Genomic DNA, 19,681 nt, shown 5'->3' with positions numbered 1-19,681 from the left:
GTACTACACTAACTACAAAATGAAGTAGCACCTCACCTAAGTGTCATGTTTAACCATAGCCTCACCTCAGGTTTCATGCCCAATGAGTGGCGCACACCTACAGTTATCCCACTCCACAAGGGGGGATCCAACTTGGACCCCAGGAACTATCGACCCATCAGCCTGATGAGCCTGATCTGCAAAGCCATGGAACGCATTATCATGGGAATTATAAACAAAGACATTGGCAACCTTCAAACACTGGACCCCACCCAGTTTGGTTTCGTGAAGGGCCAATCTTGTCTCCTCAACCTGACTGACTTCTTCAAATCAGTCTCCAGATCCGTGGATGAGGGTAAGACCATCCACACAGCCTATATGGACCTCACCAAGGCCTTCAACGCCATCCCCCACTCTGGAATCATAGATAAACTTACTAAGCTAGGCATTAATCACTACATCACTCGATGGGTCGCCAAATGGCTTACTGACAGAACCCACACTGAAAATGTAGCCGACTCCAAATCCAGCTCCAGACAAGTGACATGTGGAGTACCTCAGGGTTCCGTCCTGGGACCACTCTTGTTTGGCATCTACTTCTCCGAAGTACAGGCCAACACTAAGGGACTATGGCTAAAAAAGTTTGCAGATGACTGCAAACTGGAAGCCATTATCCAAAACCCAAATGATGTTGATATTCTATGAAGGGGCCTTACAGAGAGATGCTTGGTGCCAGAGTCATGGGCTCAAGCTCAATGCCAAGAAATGTATAGTTATCCCCCTTGGGAAAAAACATGTACCCATGAATTACCACATAAATGGCAGTACACTAAACACCAGAAGTGTGATAAGGGACTTAGGGACACAGGTGGACAGTGGTCTCACCTTCGATAACCACATTGCCACAACAGTCAGGAAATCATTCTATGTGGCACATCTCATCACTAAGGGCTTTTCATCCAGAAAAAAAGGAGGTCATTGTCCTACTGTACTCATCCCTCGTTAGACCCATTTTAGAGTATAAATTTGGCATGTACCTCACAAGACATCTGAAACAGTTGGAAAGGCCGCAGAAATACCTCACTATAAGAATTACAGGCCTAAAGCAGATGCCTTATGCTGACCATCTAAAAAAAACTCCAGCTATACTCTGTCGCATATCGTCTACTCAGAGGTGATCTCTGCTTAACATACAAGGCCATGTCAAACCCAGAGCTGCTGGATATGTTATGCTTAAAGAAATCCCAATCCCTCAGAGCCACGTGCTTCAGGGATCTAAACCTGGTCATCACAATGAACAAAACATGCTGGAGGGATAGGTTCCTGCCCCAGAGACCCCCCATACTCTGGAATAGACTGCCCATACATGTCAAGCAAGAGCACCTCTTTGGCCATCTTTAAAAGGAACCTTGATGACTGGATGGGAGATAGGAAATTCACCCCAGGGATCCCACCAGTCGCCCTGCTAGACAGGGAACCAGGGAAGTAAATTTCCTGGGAAGAAATAGCCGAGGGGAACTGTTATGGCTAGGCTTGTATAGGCCCTAGGGCCGATAGCCTAGTACCAACATATGAACCTATAATACACCAACCAGGGGTGCAACCATAATAGATCTAGTCCTCACTACTATAGAAGAGTACTCCACACCCCCTAGTCTAATGTCTTCCCTGGTAAAGTCAGACCACAACATGGTCTCGTTTGAAGAAATTAAAACCTAGATCCCCAGCTAACCCTGGAATACTCAAGAACTACTCTAAGGCTAACTTCCTGCTATTAAGTGTTAACCTGGCAAAATTTTAAGCCATAAATCCTGAGAACACTGCTGCCTATGCAGAACTGTTCACAGAAACCCTATACAACCATGTTAATAGCTGCATAAAGGCAGCTGTATGTACCAGGAAGAAGTAGAGAACATACTCAAAAAACAAGCCACCCTGGTAGAATCAGAAAATCAATGGGCTGTATAACAGAAGGAAGAAAATCATGGCAAAAATTAGGAGTTGCAGCACATAGCCAGAAAAAAGCACTCTCATCAAACTAAACAAACAGCTCAGAAGTCAAATAGAGTCTAAAAAGCCAAATTTGATGTAAATTTGGACTCCCAGGCCAAGGACAATTGCATGGCAATCTTCAGTTATCTCCGTAACCTCAAAGGCAATGCACAATTGTGAGCAGAGCCCATTGTAAATGGAGCCACCTATACTGAACCAGAAGATATAGCAAACCTAATGGCCAACAAATTCAGCTCCAACTTTACCCCTCTCAACCTTCCCTCAAGAAATACTATCAAATATAACTCCCCCTGCTATCACTAGAAAAAAGGTTCTTAATGCTCCCTCTCAGGACAAGAACACTGCATCCATAGGCCCAGACAATCAGGCACTCTGGAATTGCTACTTAACTGTAGCCTCCAAACAGGCTTCATGCCTCATGAATGGAGAGCAGCAACAGTCATCCCTCTGCACAAAGGCGGGCCATCTACAAATCTTGGAAACTACAGACCCATAAGTCTCACTAGTCTCATATGCAAAGCCATGGAAGGAATTATCATGGAAATGATCAACAATGATATAGTAAGCCTCCAGACATTGGACCCAACCCAATTTGGTTTCTTCAAGGGCAGGTCATGCCTAGTGAACCTGGTGGACTTCTTTGAGAAGGTCTCCAAAGTGATGGATGAGGGCAAAATGGTTCACACTACCTACCTTGCTCTGGCCAAGGCATTTCACACAATACTCATTATTAATAAACTTAGGAGGTTAGGTACAAACCATTCTGCCACCCAGTGGATAGCCAACTGGCTCACAGACAGGACCAGGAAGTCAGAATTGGGAAGTCCACCTCTACAAAGAGGCCAGTCATAAGTGGAATCCCTCCGGGATTGATCTTGGGACAGCTACTTTTTGGCATTTAAATCTCTGAAGTCAAGACTAATGTCATTGGCCTCTGGCTGACTAAATTTCCAGATGATTACAGATTAGCAGCTGTCATTGACACAAATGCTCTCCAGGAAGGGCTGACACAAACAACTGGTGCCAGAGCCATGGACTATAACTAAATGCCAAGAAATGCATAATAGTATCCTTTGGGAAGTCATCTACCCTGGTAACCATCATATTGACAACACATCCCTTAGAGCTGACACAATAGTCAGGAACTTTGGGACACACACAGACAGTCATCTAGCCTTTCACCATCACATGTCTACAGTAGCAAGGAAATCATTCTATGCTGCACAACCTAGAAACAAAGGTATGGCATCTAGGGACAAGGAAGTCATTGTTCCACAGTATTCAGCATTCATCAGACCTATCATTGAATACAATGCACCCTTTGGTATGTACCTAACCAGGCATATTCAACAAATGGAACATCCACAGAGGTTCCTCACTAAAAGCATAAAGGGTGTAAGTAAAATGTTCGATGCAGAGTGCCTCAAGGCTCTATCCCTGTATTCTGTCTCCTACATCCTCTTGAAGGTAGTTCTATGCTTGGCATACAGGGCATTGTCAGACCCCTCTCTGATGGACCTCCTTCATAGTCACAAAACAAACAGCACCAGAATTACCTGTTCTAAAGAATTTAAACCTTGCCAGTGATATAAATAGCACCTGCTACCCTGTCTCTGGAACAAGCTCCCCATCCATGTGAAGCAGAGTTCCTCTCTAACCCAATTCAAGTGTAACATGGACAATTGGATGGGGAACTGGAAATTCATCCCTGGTTTGGCACCTATATCTCTAATGGACATAGGTAACCTGTAAATGGTTCATCTCCCAGGCCCCTGCTTGTAAATGTTTCATCTCTGCTTACACTTATCAAGGGTACCAGAACCTGTAACAGATCTGGGGTGCGTGGATAGGCTTAAAAAGGCCCTTGTGGTCATTAGCCTAGCAAACACCTATGAACAAAATGTTGCACAGCCTATGTGCCGTGCATCTAACCTCAATGAACTACACAGTGTGTACCTTGCAATGACTCACTCATGTTATAAGACTGCAGACACTGTCTTCCTTTTGCACCAGTTGTGATGAGATCTAATGTTTTAGTCTTTATAGTTACTTGACCTTCCTTTATTTAACCTTTTCCTGCATAGCTTTCTGTTTGTCACCGTTTCACCCATCCATCATGGCTAAGTGCATACCTGATATTGAGGAAGGGATGAAACCATTATGACAACTGAAAGTAGTATCATATAGCTTGCCACCAGGTTATTACAAGGTAGGGTGATGTGTATTAGGTTATAGGTTCATAGGTAGATACTCGGCTGTCTGCCCTAGGGCATTTATAAGCCTAGCCAGAGTGTATTTGGCTTCCGCCTCCCTATTAGATTACCCTACTGTGCCTCTGTAAAGTAGGTCACAGAAGGTACCCTTTTAAGATTAGTTTACTGTGCCTCTGTCTAGCAGGGATACAGGAGAGATCCCAGGGGTGAATTTGCGATTTCCCATCCACACGTCCAAATTTCGCTTGAAGAGGGTCAGCGAGGGGCTATGTCTAACATGAATTGGGATTCTATTCCAGAGTGAGGGGAGCCTCTGGGAAATGAATCTGTCCCTCCAGCATGTCCTATTTATTTTTGTGCTGAGGTTTAGGTCCCTGGAGTGTGTAGCTCTAAGGGACTTGGATTTTTTGAGGTGGAGCATGTCCATTAATTCTGGGTTTGACATGGCTTTGTACGTCAGGCATAGATTGCCTCTTCATAGTTTCATTTACTCACCTGTATGATATTTCAGTGAATCACCAAGCCTATAAGCCCATTCCACTAAACACACACAAGCCTAAAAGTTTAGTAACTTTCATTGAGTTTGTGTGATCTCAGAATTGATCATGTAAGAGGGGTTAAGCCTCCTGGAAGGAGATTGTATCCACTTTTAATTAAACTTGTTAGCTTTAACTTGTACATTTCAGTCCATCTGATGGAAAGGGTTTGTTGAAAAGTGACAGTAACGTATGCCATATTCTTATCCTCAATATCATCAAAACAGAAATAGAGGGAAATCAGACTACAACAGAAAGAGCTAAATACTATACATATATATATATATATATATATATATATATATATATATATAAAGAGCAGAACCAGAAGAAAAGAAAACTGTACAGCCCACAATTATGGTGGTAAGCACAGTGAACTCCTGAAACAACCACGGGTTGAAAAAAATTTGATGCATGAATGGTTAATGAGAGGTCAACCAAAAGATGATGGGCTAATAATGGCAGTTCGATAGTGGGCTACATATACATTGGTTTACAAAGAAAAATAGGTATAAGAAGATAAATGCAGGCTCTGTAAAACAGAACTAGAACCAGCTACACATCTTGATGCTGGCTGCAATAAACTCATAGCTGAAGGTCTGTACACAGAAAGGCACAACAATGCGGCAAGGCTGTTGCACTTAGGAGTGTGCAAACACTACAATATACAGCAGAAGAGAAGCCCTGGAAAAACGAACCACAAAAATTACTGAAAATGAAGAAGTCCTGCTTACATGGAATCATCTAATATCAAAAGTTAAGAAAGCAGAAGCAAGAAAACCAAATAAAGTAGTCAAAGAAAAAAAAACAGCAAAAATATCACTAATCATTGAAATCATGACACCCCAAAATTATAGCATCCTATGTACCAAGACACAAAGTCATAAAACTCCAGGGATGCACAATCAGAAACTAGAGCATTGTGGGATAAAGACAACCAGATAGTCCCAACAGTAGCAGTAAATACAACAAGGCTAGAATTTTCAAGCACACTGTATTATGATCACTTCTGGCTGTAACTGCACCTTTGCTTTCAGCTGTATTTTACTGTTCTGACTGAAACTCTTCTGACAGAATCCTTGCTGGACAGCTATATGCTTCTCTGCACAAAAATACTTTCAAAGCTGAATGACATCTACACTATGTAATGATATATATTTACCATTTTACATACTTACTTTGTGACTGGATTTACAGACAGTTACCATGTAAGCAGAATAAATGTCTGTTTAGTACACAAAATGCATAGTCTGAAGCATGCAGTAGTTATACTTGAGAGAAAGTGCTTTGACCACTGTTCTTCATTACTTGGAGAGAATAACAGTTCCCTGCAAAGCAAGGGCAGACTGTTATCAAAAACCAGCCTTTTTGGCTCTTATCAGTTTTGTTTAACCTTGCACTAAGATGCCATAAGACTTTACTGATTCACAGCACCTAGATCTGCTTTCATTCCATTAATGTTAATAACCCTGTTACTGCAGACTGTTGAGTTCTACCTCCCACATAAGTCTCCTACACACAGTTCTAATCAGACAAAAGCAAAATGCATTATCAAAAAGCAGTTCAGTTTCACATCTCCTACCATTTTTTCATAGGATGCTGCATGCACAGCAGTCCAGTTCTGCAAAGCATCATCGCTGGCTACAGCCGGTTACTGTCCACTTAAGAACTCTGCCTTCCCTTCTACTGATGCACATAAACACACCATGGTACACAAGGTGAACTGGCCTGTTCTCCATCATCACTGTTACATCATTGCAGTTGTGAATGCTGAGGAAAGGATTTCTGGAGTCTCTGCCAGCTCAAGATGGTCTAGGAACAAAAAAAGAAATAAATGACTTGCAAATGAAAAACAAATATTAATCAGATCACATGGAAAAAGCAGAAGAGGATAAAATATATGATACCACGTGCATGAGGTGAAACATAACTGAATGGGTTTCATCTACCCAAAATGTTTCACACAAAGGAACTCCTAATACCAACATGCATGGTGTGAAACATGTGATGTTTAACTGCACATTACAAATGTTCATTTCAGGAAATTAATCTATTCTCACATTTAAAAGACATTTGGTAGTTGTGCTTTTTTCTTTCCACAAACATGAAGCGGCTGTGAATATTTTTACCTGTTCTATAGGAAATTTGTAACATTGTGTAATATACTTTAAATACTGGCATTGTCCTTCTCAGCTGCAACTTCACTGCAAACCATTTTGTAAATGTATGAAAAAAGGCACTAGTTATCAATGGTTATGCCAATGCTGTGAAGGAAGGACTATAAAAAGAAACTCAAGGAGTAAATATTTTTAAAAAAATTCTAGCTCTTGCCCCCATTTTTCTGTAGTTCACCTTAGGCTAAAATTCTCAAGCCATGGACCTCATTTCCAAAGTAGTGATGTCTCTTCAAACACACTGTTGCTAGCAATTTCTATCCCTAAATTAATTTACCCCTACCAGGAAAAAAAAAGCGAGACATTCATACACACATACATACATACATACACACACACTCCAGTACATTGCTTAGTTAAGGTTACAGATAATGCAATACATTTTGTTAAATGAAAAGTGAACATTAGTAACATTCTTATTCCAAATGTTTTTCTTGTAAACTTTTTGATGCCTCCGTACCTCATTCTAACCAGTGTCACAGACTGAAGACACACGTCAGTGTGTCTGTGGGGTCACTAGAAGGTCAGTACTTTATTTTTTTTATGTAACTGAATTTACATTTTGAGACTCTAAATGGTGATGTTTCACATAAATATTACTTTTTATATAATCTGAACATGACTTAAAATTGACAGCATCTTCTTAAAAGTGCTTTTCACCTGTTTTGAGGAAAATGTGAAAACATGCAAACTTATACATGTCAGGTATCACATGTAAAGTATATTTTTAAAAAAATATAACATCAGTGAAAATTTCTTATCTCAGTAGTTTATTACATTAATCATTTCACTCCTCCAGGCAAAACTCGTTAACGTCCTAGTCACAATGAAATTTACAAAAGTAGAAATTAGGAAAAGAACCCACATTTATACAGTTGCCTTCAGTGCACATACAGTTAGCCTATTTCAGTATTTTTTAAAAGCAAGAAACATTTATTAAATTATCACTTATGACATAAGCAATCATACATTTGTATACATGAAAACAAACTATACTGACATATTTTTAGCTGCAAATTTTATACATTATTCGTGGGTTGGTTTAATGGTTAAGATGTTTTCCTCACAGACAAGAGGTACAAGGGTTGATTCTCACTGAGGGAAATTAGTTAGGCTTAAAATAGTCCGCAAGTGCAGCTAACCTAGAATATACCTATCAACCTAACTATCAAGTCATTGTCAAGCATTACATACCTTATTCAAATACTGCCTTCTTTTAAACCTCATTCCTCCTCAAAAACATTATTCTGCATGTATTGTTCCCATAATTCCCATTTTTTTCTAGGCAATTTCCTCCTACCTTTTTCTAAAGATCTCATTTCAGTTGTTTATCTCTGTTACTCTATTCACTACTTTTGTACAGTTGGTTTAGACTTTGATTTCCATTTTCTAGTAAATGCTTTTTGGCAGCCACCATAATTAGTCACAGAAAGTTCTTACTACGTCTAGGCAATTCTGATTCTGTATTATAGCTAAAAAATAATTTCCTTAGTTATACCAATTTGCAATGTTTTAATTTCTCAGTTTTTGTATTATCTTTTGCTTAGTCTCTTCCCACATATACTTAGTTGCCATAACAGAATCCTTTCTAATCCATGCTCTGAAATGCTTAATTGCCCTTTAATAAATCTCGGTCAGTTATAGAATCCTTCAAGTTTCTGTGATCTATAATCTCCTAGGACTTGAAGGGGGAGACCAATGTAGGGTCCATCATATAAAAGACAACCACGAATGTACTTTCTGTGACAGCTGAGGAAATTCAGCCTTCCACAGAAACGGTTGATTCAGTTCTATATAGCAGTCATTGAGTCTGCTCTCAGCTCATCCATAACACTGTGGTTTAGATCTCTGTCTAATCATGACAAAAGTAGGTTATATCGAATAGTCAGGTCTATCAAAAATGTCATTGGTGCTAGTTTGCCCTCCTTACAGGACCTGCACTATTCCAGAGTCATGAAAAGGGCAGGGAAAATCATCACCGACCCTTCACATCCAGACCACCATCTTTTGAACTATTGTCATCAGCCAGGTATTATAGATTAATACACACCAAAACATGCAGATATAAGAACATTTTTTCCACAGGCCATCAAGTTCATAAATGGTTAACTCAGCTTATTAGGTTGTCGTATTCTTTTTCCTAAGTCTCCGTGGATTTGGCTGTATTGTTTACATATTGTTAATACGTGTTTCTTTCAGAGTTTATTTCAGTATTTCTTGCACTGAGTTGCACTTTGCACCTTGTATGTATATTTACTATTTTGTCTTGTTCTTAATAGTTACATGTATGTCATTTGTCTTGTTCTTAATAGTTGTATGCATGTCATTTATGTAATTCATACTTGGAGAGTCACTAAAACTCGGCATCAAATTCCTTCTATGCGTGCATACTTGGCCAGTAAATGTGATTCTGATTTTATCATGTCCCCATAAATATGGGTATTGCTGAATCAATTTGTTTGCAGGTACACAGATTATAGCTATCGCCTTTGTTTTATCTTCATTAATTTTGTATCCTGAAAAGACATGAAACGGTCTCAAAATTTTCCACAATACTGAAATGTCCTTTTCTGGTTTTATCAGTTATAAAATAAAATTGTCTGCAAATAAAGCCAGCTTTTCTTGGCTACCATAACAATTATATCCTTGGATTTCTGGAGTCCCTTATTTTCTTTGCCAATGGTTCTAAATTTAATACAAACAACAAAGGGGAAAGTGGACACTCCTGCCTGGTTCCTCTGCTCAAATAGAACTTATCAGAGTGGAACCAGCCCACTTTCATTTTTGCCTCCGATCCCTCATATATCCTCCTAGTCAATCTTTTAACTTTATTGGGGGAATGCAAATGCTTCCATCACCCTACTTACAGCTTAATCTAATGTATGCTTTCTTGCATCAAGACCTACCAACAATGGTGGGATTTTCTTAACATTCTGCTTCCCTATAGATGATCGTTGTTCTATTAATGTCAGATGTCAAATGTTTTCCCCTCCACAAAACCACAATGATCCATAACTGTCAGTTTTGGCATCACCTTTGTCATTCTTTTAGCCATTATAGACAAACATTTTATAATCATAATTTAGAATTTAAATGGGCCTGTATGAAGCTTAATCTGATGGGTCTTTATCATCTTTAGGTATTACAGCCACCACCACTTTATTCTAGGATGTTGATGCTTTTCCTCCATTTAAATTACTATTAAAAACTTTCCAGATCTTTATCAGTTTCTTCCCTCCTAGCTTCCAAACTTCCACAGGAATACCATCTATTACTGGGGACTTTTCTGTAGATCGGTTATATATTATCACCATTTTATCTCCTTTCTTAGGCATTAGATTACTGTTAATCAATATAAAAACAACCAACTTCTAAAACATTGTACTACATGGAAGGTAACATTAACAAGTTTAGCTCATTCATTCATAATGCCAAATGGCAATGCAGAACTATTTATGCAAATAAAGTAAGCTAACATGTATCAGGGAATTGTATTTCAAGTTACTCTATAGACTTAGTAGTGACTGTCGGACCTAAAAAGTTCAGTAAATGTTTATTAAATATATACAAATAAAAACAAAAGAAAGGAAAAAGTGCATCCTTTCATTTACAATTCCCCTTTAATCAGATTCTAGCTAGAAGCTGTAACCTATCCTAGCAAACAATGAACGTAAGGCCATTTCATGACACAGACACATTCACACACAGACATTTAGGGGCAGTTTGCACATCACCATTTCACCTGCCAGAAAGTCTTCAGGATGCGGGTGAAAACTAGAGCTCCTTGCAAAAACCATGGAAATACAGTAAGGGCATGCAAACCACTTAGAAAATACCCCATCCAAGAAATGAACAGGAGAGTCAAGCTATTTGATGCAGCAATGCTAACAAATACACTACTGTGCTAACAAGAGTCTGTTTAAATTCTACTGCTGTTAACATTATTTTTTTTTTTTACAAAGTATCTGTTTCATGTCTTTGAAATCTATGTTTGAGTTGTATACAGTGAAGTCCAATGTATACTATACCAGAGACAAACATGTGCATAGACAATTGGCATTTTAGTAATAGATAAGGAATAGATGGTGGCGTAGAATTTAGTCCTAGTGCATACTACACAAAAAACAATTTCTCTAGAAAGGTTCTTGGCAAACTGCATTTTCAGACTAATGGACATGCTTTGCAATTATGCATAGATCTGAAGTTTGTTTCATGCTAGTTTATTACAGTTAAATAAATCGGTACTTAGTATTATTGCAACCAGATCTGGTCAGTGTCATTGCTAAGTTATAGCGAAACTACTTAATGTCACAGTGAAATGGGGTGTGTAAACTCCAAATTACTTTTTTATCACACTGCTTGTGAGACCGAACCCGGAAAAATGGGAAAGTCCTGCGCTTGGGTAATATCCTTTAGCACCAGGAATGAATGAGAAATGCCATTAAGGCATATAGTAGCAGCTTGCCGGTAACAGCTGCTCTTGAGAGTCATGATTAATATGCTTCTTCACATGTGCATTGCTAACCATTTCTTTTGCATCTAACTTCATGGAGGGATGAAGTAAGGCATGCAATCACTGACGTTTTTGGCCTCTGCAGTGATGTTCCTTTTTAAGTTAGGTTTGGTTATGAATAGCACTGCAAGGCGCTATAACATGCTTCGCCTTAAGACAAATGACAATCCACCTGTTGTTTGTATGCCTTTCAGTGGTTTGTACTTTGTTGGGAATGAATATTCAGTGAGAGTAAACACTATGATAACCACAGTCTCTTGTGGAAGAATCTGTGCTTGTTTATGTACCAAGCACTGTGGTATTTCTTCTTCCCTGGGCATTTCCATTAGCATTATCTTATATACATATATATATATATATATATATATATATATATATATATATATATACATATACATTGCATACAGTAAAGAACACTATCCAGGACGAGGAATTTGGCCACTATTCCTGCTCCTCTTTCAGCACCCAGATGAAACAACACTGACTGGCAGTTCACAGACTCCTTTTTAGGTTAATATAACATTGTTTCGCGATAACATCAGCAATTACACCAATCTCAAAATCTGGTTGCAATAATACAAAAGTACCAATAAATGTTAACTGTATGTATGTACTGGATTTCTACTATGGTGATCTAAGAAGCACATCCCTCCTTTGGAAAGTTTGTGTAAACTAGCTACATGCTGGTGTTTGTTTTACATAGGACCACTGAATGGCTTCTAAATGACAGCTTGTCTGTCATTCATAAAAAAATGAAAAAAAAAGTTTATTTTTATTCAAAAAATGTTATAAATTGGTATAATTATTTAAACTGTAGGCATTTTTGCATTCATTTTGAAGATTGTAAAATTATTGCTCTTAAAAAATGTTCTTGCAATACTTTGGAGCATTTCTACTGGGTCTCCACTGAAAATGGGCACCTGCATAGGCAGATTTTTCCCAGTAATCAAATGTCAATAAATAAACAAATAAGCAACAAAACAGAAAAAAAATGAAGTTAGAAATGCATGAAGATAAGCAATATGATCAAGAAGATAGGTCTTTATGGAAATTCTGAGATAGTGCCATGTTTTTTTCCCAGTATAACATTAATGAAGATAAAACAAAGGCTATAGCTTTAAAATATATACCCACACATGGATTGGATCACAATACCCCTATTTATGGGGACATGATACATTAACGTATATAGTAGTAATGATTAAAAGGATTCTGTTACGGCAGCTAAGTGTATGTGGGAAGAGACTAAAAATATAATAAAAAAACTGAGAAACTAGAAGTTCTTGCATATAGATATAGATAGCAAGATACAAGCAGTAAAAATGTTTTTAGCCCCTTTAGTTTTATACACAGGTCAGGCATATTTTTATCAATCAGAGGAGAAGTTGCTGATAGCAATTAATACAGAGTTAAAAGATTTATTCTGGGGGAGGGCAAGAATCAAATGGGATAAGTTGATCTTTCCAATAAAACAAGGATGTTTAGTATTACCTGATATGAATGGATATTTTAGAGCTGCACAGCTAAGATTGTTATACATAACACAAGCAGAAAGCTATAATTCAAAGTAGAAAGGGATAATGAAGTAGGGGAAATTTCAGAAATAACGAAAGAGTGCGATTTTGGATGCAGATCGTTAAGGAGAACAACAGTCATATATAATATTATATTCATAAAGTAGCAGACAATGTACTAAGAACTAAGACAACATGTGACTGGAGAAAGGAGATTCTGCTGATAGAGATGACTGCAATTAGGGATACAGAGAATAGGCAAGAGGGGCCTGGAATTTACTGGTGGAAGCTCATTTATCTTTTTTTTTAACCTTAGAAACCAGGCAAAATTTGCAAAATAGAATGAATCTTCTTCTTTGCAAACTGTTTTTCAGTTCGTATGTGTCAAAAACAAGTCCCGTGCTTTTAGCTGTCTAAATGCAGGGTAAAGATGATGCTCAGAATGTTATACTCAACCTTTTTAAAACCTTTATCTGATGCATAAGAAATCTTGAGCTGTGAATGGGAATGTGAACTCAAAGAGGCAAATAATGTCTCAATACATGAGACAGAGTGACAAATGTAACCAAGAGATTAAGATAAAGGAAACCCTGTGGATGACAAACAACAGAAGGAAAAAAAAACATTTGGGTGGGAAAAAATAGTTTCACATTTTTAAGAACATAATGCCGTAAAAACAATAAGACTGTCTCCAAAGCATGAAAATGGTCCAAGAGAAATTTAATTATTGTGATTTAAAACTTTTGTTTATCATAGCTTTTATGAAACAAAGTAGCACAAGTTTCTTGATTACTTCCTTAAATTAATATATTACTTTATGAGTGATATGCATGTCACATAAAAGCATGCATTGGCTTTTTTCCTACAAACTACTGTTTTACAGGTTTACTAATATAAAGAGCGTGTATAAGTTTGATGTTTGATAATGGGGAGACATAATATATTAAAAGAATGTTAAGACATTTTAAAAGCTATAGGCAAGAGTACTGTGTCAAATAAGCTGCTTAAATGCAGAATCATTTTTTTTAGAGAAACTGCCCCGGGGGACATGTAACAAGTTACACCTATGGGGAAGTGCATGATGAACACATTGTTGAGATTTCTATCGTGTAGTTATGTGTGTGACACCCCATTAATCATTTCTAGAAAAGCTGTGTTAAATAAAAATTAGTAAGTTGTACAACTGTTAGCAGCTTAGAATTGCTGTTTAATAATATAAGTTATTAAAGTTGCTCCAGGAAGTAAGGGGTCTTTGAATGAGATTTGCAGGGAAAGAGAGATGAAAATCTGTAGCTGTATATAAAATCAACCTGCCAAACATTAATGTTTGCATGTAAGCTGCAAAATATATTGAAATACTGTCAAGAAAATTATATGAAAGCAATACATTTTGTCAGAATGATTGTCATATTAATTATATCTTGGAATGTGAATGGTATTGTAACAATGGACAAGAAGCAAAGAGCACTGAATTGTAATAGGAAATGTGGGGTACTAATAGCAATGCTTAAAGAGGATAATTTAGTTAGAAATGAGTATATGAATTTGGCAAAAAAAGAATTTCAGAATGGTTATTGAGCAGTGTAGCAGGGACAAAGCAAAAGAAAGTAACCATACTGACTGCAAGACAGGTTCCAATAATGATAGAGGAGGAGGTGAAAGACAACAATGGTAGATCTTTATTACTTATTGGCAGTGAAGGAGGACTGCATTGGCATGTAATTATATTCCACCTAAAACAACGATTAAGGAGCTTAAGAGGATCATGGCAGAGGTGCTTAGCTTCTAGCACTGAACATTATTCATGGGTGGGGACTGAAACCCAATACTCAATAGTAAAGCTGTATTGGGGTCCTACGAGGAAAAAGAGGGTAGATTTCAGAAGACAAATGTAAGAATATTTGAAAAGGAATATGCAAAATTACTAGCAGGAACCCAGACATAATTTACATATTATTCCCCAAGGCAAATAATTGATTTAGATTGCATAGAAATTATATTCCACAGGAATATGGGTATTTAATTGAAAGCTCTGAAACACATCCAATAACTATTTGGGATCATGCACCAATACAGACTAAGATAAATATGTGTGGTAATGAAGTAAAAATGAGACATTAGTTTGTGTCTTTCGGCTTTTCCCAGTTAGGGGTCGCCACAGCGGAACTCCGGTCCACTAATGATTGGCAGTAGATTTTTACGTACTGGCTTGCCGGGCCTAACGCACAACCTTCACCGAAGGAATGCCCATTCATGCATGTCGCCACACAGAAGACGCTCTAACTGAGAATCGAATGGGCAACGTCTAACTGTGAGGCGACAACGCTACCGCAGCACCACCACCGCAGCATAAAAAGTGCTTTCCTAATTATGTATTAAAAGCAGATGATTTTAAGGAATCATTAGGGAAAACAGTTCACGAATTATTACGGAATGTACCAATTTCTCCAGATGGATAAGTTGAGGAGTAGGATAAAATGAAAATATAATTTAAGAATATGGTAAAATGAGACAGAAAGAGATAAGAGAAAGACATAATATGAGTTAGTTAGATGGATTATCAAAGTTTAAAGTACTGCAGATGAAGGGAAATGTTACAGAATAAAAAGGGAAGCAACAGAGTACTAAACGGAAACTAAATGAGTATTTGGATAATATACATGAGTTTAGAAAGGTTGCTGGTAAGCAAGTAGTTTTTGATAACCCCAGATCATTAATGAAGATTATATTTCCAAAATTACGTTATTTGTAGATAATATAATGCTAACATCATCAAACTCTCAAGAAAAGTTAGACTGTATTATTAGACAATATCAGAAAATCTCAGGCTTACATTTTAACAATACAAAGTCAGAATTCTTATTTTTAAATAAAGACAAAAGGCTAAAATGCATGAAAATGACATTATTAGTAAAGAATCTTCATCCATAACATACTTAGGTATTTGTATAATGAAAGCTTCAGAAATAATTAAAAACTCAAAACTATGAAAGAATTACAGAAATTATATCTAATCTAAGTGTCACCTGGAATAAAATAATAATTTATTTTGAAGATAGACTACTACTAAATTAAAATGATTTTACTTCCCAAAATTTTATATGTCAAGTTCTAGCTCTTCCTTTAAGCAACATAATTCAAGTTCTAGCTCTTCCTTTAAGCAAAATTCTTGTAAAAAATCCATAAACTAATGCTGAATTTTGTTTAGTTTCCTAACAAACCAAGAATAGCATTTAAATATCACATTAGATCTTGGAACTCAGGGGGTATAATTTTTGCAGACATAGAAATGTATGCAAAAGCAGCAATTTTTAAAATCATACTAATCTGGTTAGACTTCAATAATATCACACACTGGTAAAAATACATATTTCACTATTTAATTACAATGCAATGAAAATTGATATCATCCATAATGATAACATAAACAATCCCTTCTGGGTATATATATATATATATATATATATATATATATATATATATGTAATTATATTCAGTTTGGTATATCTCTTCCTTCATAGTCCAATTCTATTAATTTTATTTTCAAAACCTTTAAATATACAATTTTATGTAGCAATGACCTGAAACTCAGATTGATAAACTCATTCCTTACAGGATACTTTGTCAGAAACGGGGAAGCAAATTATTGTTTACTAAGGAAATTACTCTTTTGAGCTAAATTGCCTAAACATAGTAAGGCTGTTGGCTGCCAAAAATGCAACTACTAGAAAATAGAAATCAAAATCTAAACCAACCAGAACAAAATTATTGAATGTTGTACAGGAGATAAAAGAAATGAAAGTGGGATCTTTAGAAAAAGAAAGGAACAGATTACATAAAAATAAATAGAATTTGTGGGGAACAATAAATGCAGAATAATGTTCAAGAGTAGTAAAATTTCAGAGAATCCAAATTATACAAATTATATAATTATAATACATGAAGAGGAAAATATTGGTAATGGTTTGTTTGTTTGTATACCCATGTCACTGTATAATGTATGAAGTATCGGATACTTTACTGAACATAGATATTTTAGAAGCCATTATATTAAATTAAAAAAATTTATTAAAATGTTAAAACCTGAACATGACAAAATCAGAATACTTACAGTATTACAAATGCACATACAATACACAAAACAGCTACAACAAACAAGTGTTAAATCATATAAACATAACTCAAAAATGGGTGCTAACATGGCTATTTCAGAAGCAAGCCTAGCGCTATATTTATGCTGCCAGTAGTTACTCTGATTTTGGCATTTCCTAGTGTTCCTATTTCAACATTTTTCATTTTGTTTTATGGCTGTCAAATATTTATTTTCAGGAAATTGTCAGATATCAATTAAAAATGGTTTTATAATATTAATGGAAATACTTGACTGGTTTAAGGGGGGCTATCAGGAAATGGTCTGAGAGTTTCTTTTTGGTTATAGTATGAGAGGAGATGGGAGTTTCCTTTTATGCTGAAACATGCACTGGAGACCTTACAACAAATAGGGAATGATACAGAATTAAAACCATAGACTAACATGATTTTGCCTTTTGGATATAATAATACTGCCAAAATGAGTAAAGGGATGTAATGCTCTGGAAAGAGGGAAAGAATAGGCTAATATATTGTGTAATAGATTTTTTGGGTGTTACCAGTGCCCAGTAAGGATTGGTAATACAGTGCTTACATCAGAAAGTGATCTGATGAGCTGAAATATAAACTCCATGGGGACTGTTGGAAGTTTTGTAGACAGTGCTACCCCTGTGCTACTGTTGGGGCAGCTTTGCAAAAATCCTGGATGCAAATGTACATCACGACAATTATGTAGTGAAAGAGGATGGACAGGATGCGGATAGTTGTACAAAAGAAGGGCAGCAGGAGGATTTGGATAAAAAAGGAATTTGACTGGAAGGAAAGTGCAAGCTACAATGGATAGGAAAAGGTATAAAATCATTGTGATGAATGGCATAAGTCAGAAGTTAAAGTGAATAAAGTAGATATGGGACAGAAAACAGGACAGATAAGACTGTCAGAAACGGGTGAAGATTTGTAATGAATAATGCCTGTAGTCTGGACAAAATGACAGAGCTTCCGACAGTGATGCAAGGGACAGTAGTGACATACTGGGTGTGACAGAAGCCTGACAAATGTAGAAGGACACTAGGATTTGTAGAGCCCAGAATATGCTGTTCAGACATGACAGAAAGGACCAAGAGATGGAGAGAAGTAGTAACCTACATTAGTCAGAGCATATACTGTGAGATACTTAAGGATAAGGTAGCAAAGCAAGGAAGGGAAGAACTTCAAAGCGTATCCAAAACTAGCAACCTAGCAGTCATACTAGAGAAAAAAGGGTGAAGGACTGTACTATAAATTCATCAACCATGTTGAAGGAGAGGATAATAAATAAGCAAATTAAATAATAAGGTATTCAAGCAAAAAAGTGAAACTATTATGGTTGTAAACAAATCTCCCAGAAACATCATCGGACATTTGTGTATCCAAACCAGAGAGACAGAATAATCGAGGTACAAGACCAACAAGGGTTCACTGAAATACTGCAGGAACCTACAAAAGAATGGTAATATACTGGACATTGCACTTGCAGACAATAATGTTTGAGAATTAAACTTCAAAGCTCTCCTGACCAGCAGTGAACCATGTAAAAGCCAAGTTCACCATCTGTGAAGAAGACAAGAGGTAAATAAATAAAACCAAAGCTGGACTAAATTAAGCTAGAGAAACCTTTTGAGACTGAAATGGGAGACTAAAGGTAAGAAAAGGCAAGAAGCAGTCTGTGCCTAGAAATAAAAGGAAGCATAGCTATATCAACAGCTATGAAGAAGGAGGAATGGGATAAAAAGAAACGCAGGTCGAATAAGGAGGTCAGTGTAGTTCATTAGTGAGGTTAAGGTGACAGTCCTTGCAAAAGAAAGGGCATTTCATGAGCTAAAGAGAGAAGAAGAGTACAGGCAGAAGTATGAAGATACTATAAATGTGATTACATGGGTAGTGAGAAAGACAGAGTAAATGTAAAAAGACATGTCTGGTAGAAAGAACAAAGAGAGGGGAAGTAGGATACTTTATATACACGTGAAAAGGAAGCTCAAGACAGAGCTGTAAAGAATGATAAAAGAGGGGATGGACTTCAAACAGGAATGGGGAATTTCTCCATAAATTCTTCATCTCTGTTTTGATTTGTGAATGAAGAAAAACTGCCAGATTGGAAGGGCTGGGGGGGAAAGATGCAAGACATATCACAGCTCCATAACAAAGGACACAGTTAAAGAGAAATTCAGAGTGTTGAGGAAAGCAGGGTGAAAGGCTTAGGCAGCACACGCCAAGGATTCCTAAGGTGTACTTAAAGATGCCTTTACAAAACTCTTCAGCTACTCACTTAGCAGAGGTGAGGGTCTGGAGGGAGGCCATGGTGATACCACTTCACAAGGACAAAGCTATAACTTTCCCAGAAAACTAAGCACTCATAAGCCCAACCTTGGCAATGGGAAAAGTCATGTAAAAGATGGAAGAGATATGAAGGGAAAGGCTATTTGAAGATAGTCAGACACATTTCATAAGGGATGCTAGCATCAACTTGCTCACCAGTCCATAGTATATCAAAGGCAGATCAAGGAATATTTCCAGCAGCTTCTGAATGAAGAAAACTAAACAGAAGCTGTGCTGCCCCAGACACAGTCTACGATGAGAGAAGCCCATCCTAGAAGAAATAAGAATAACACCA

General features: G+C 37.1%; 1 protein-coding gene across 4 annotated transcripts in view; it reads right to left on the bottom strand.

Moving 5' to 3' along the window:
- DRP2 (dystrophin related protein 2) overlaps positions 1 to 19,681 on the bottom strand; it is a 4,029,288-nt gene that overhangs the window by 3,918,079 nt on the left and 91,528 nt on the right. For all 4 annotated transcript variants that reach the window (XM_044057118.1, XM_044057116.1, XM_044057114.1 and 1 more), the window contains exon 2: positions 6,324 to 6,553. The gene's annotated coding sequence lies outside the window, so the exon portion shown is untranslated. The remainder of the gene's footprint in view (positions 1 to 6,323; positions 6,554 to 19,681) is intronic.

The sequence above is a fragment of the Protopterus annectens genome, chromosome 15.part0, assembly GCF_019279795.1.
Source record: "Protopterus annectens isolate FY-2018-M chromosome 15.part0, PAN1.0, whole genome shotgun sequence".
NCBI lineage: Eukaryota > Metazoa > Chordata > Ceratodontiformes > Protopteridae > Protopterus > Protopterus annectens.
Note: the sequence above shows the minus strand (reverse complement) of the source record. Positions and strands in the feature narration are given on the sequence as shown.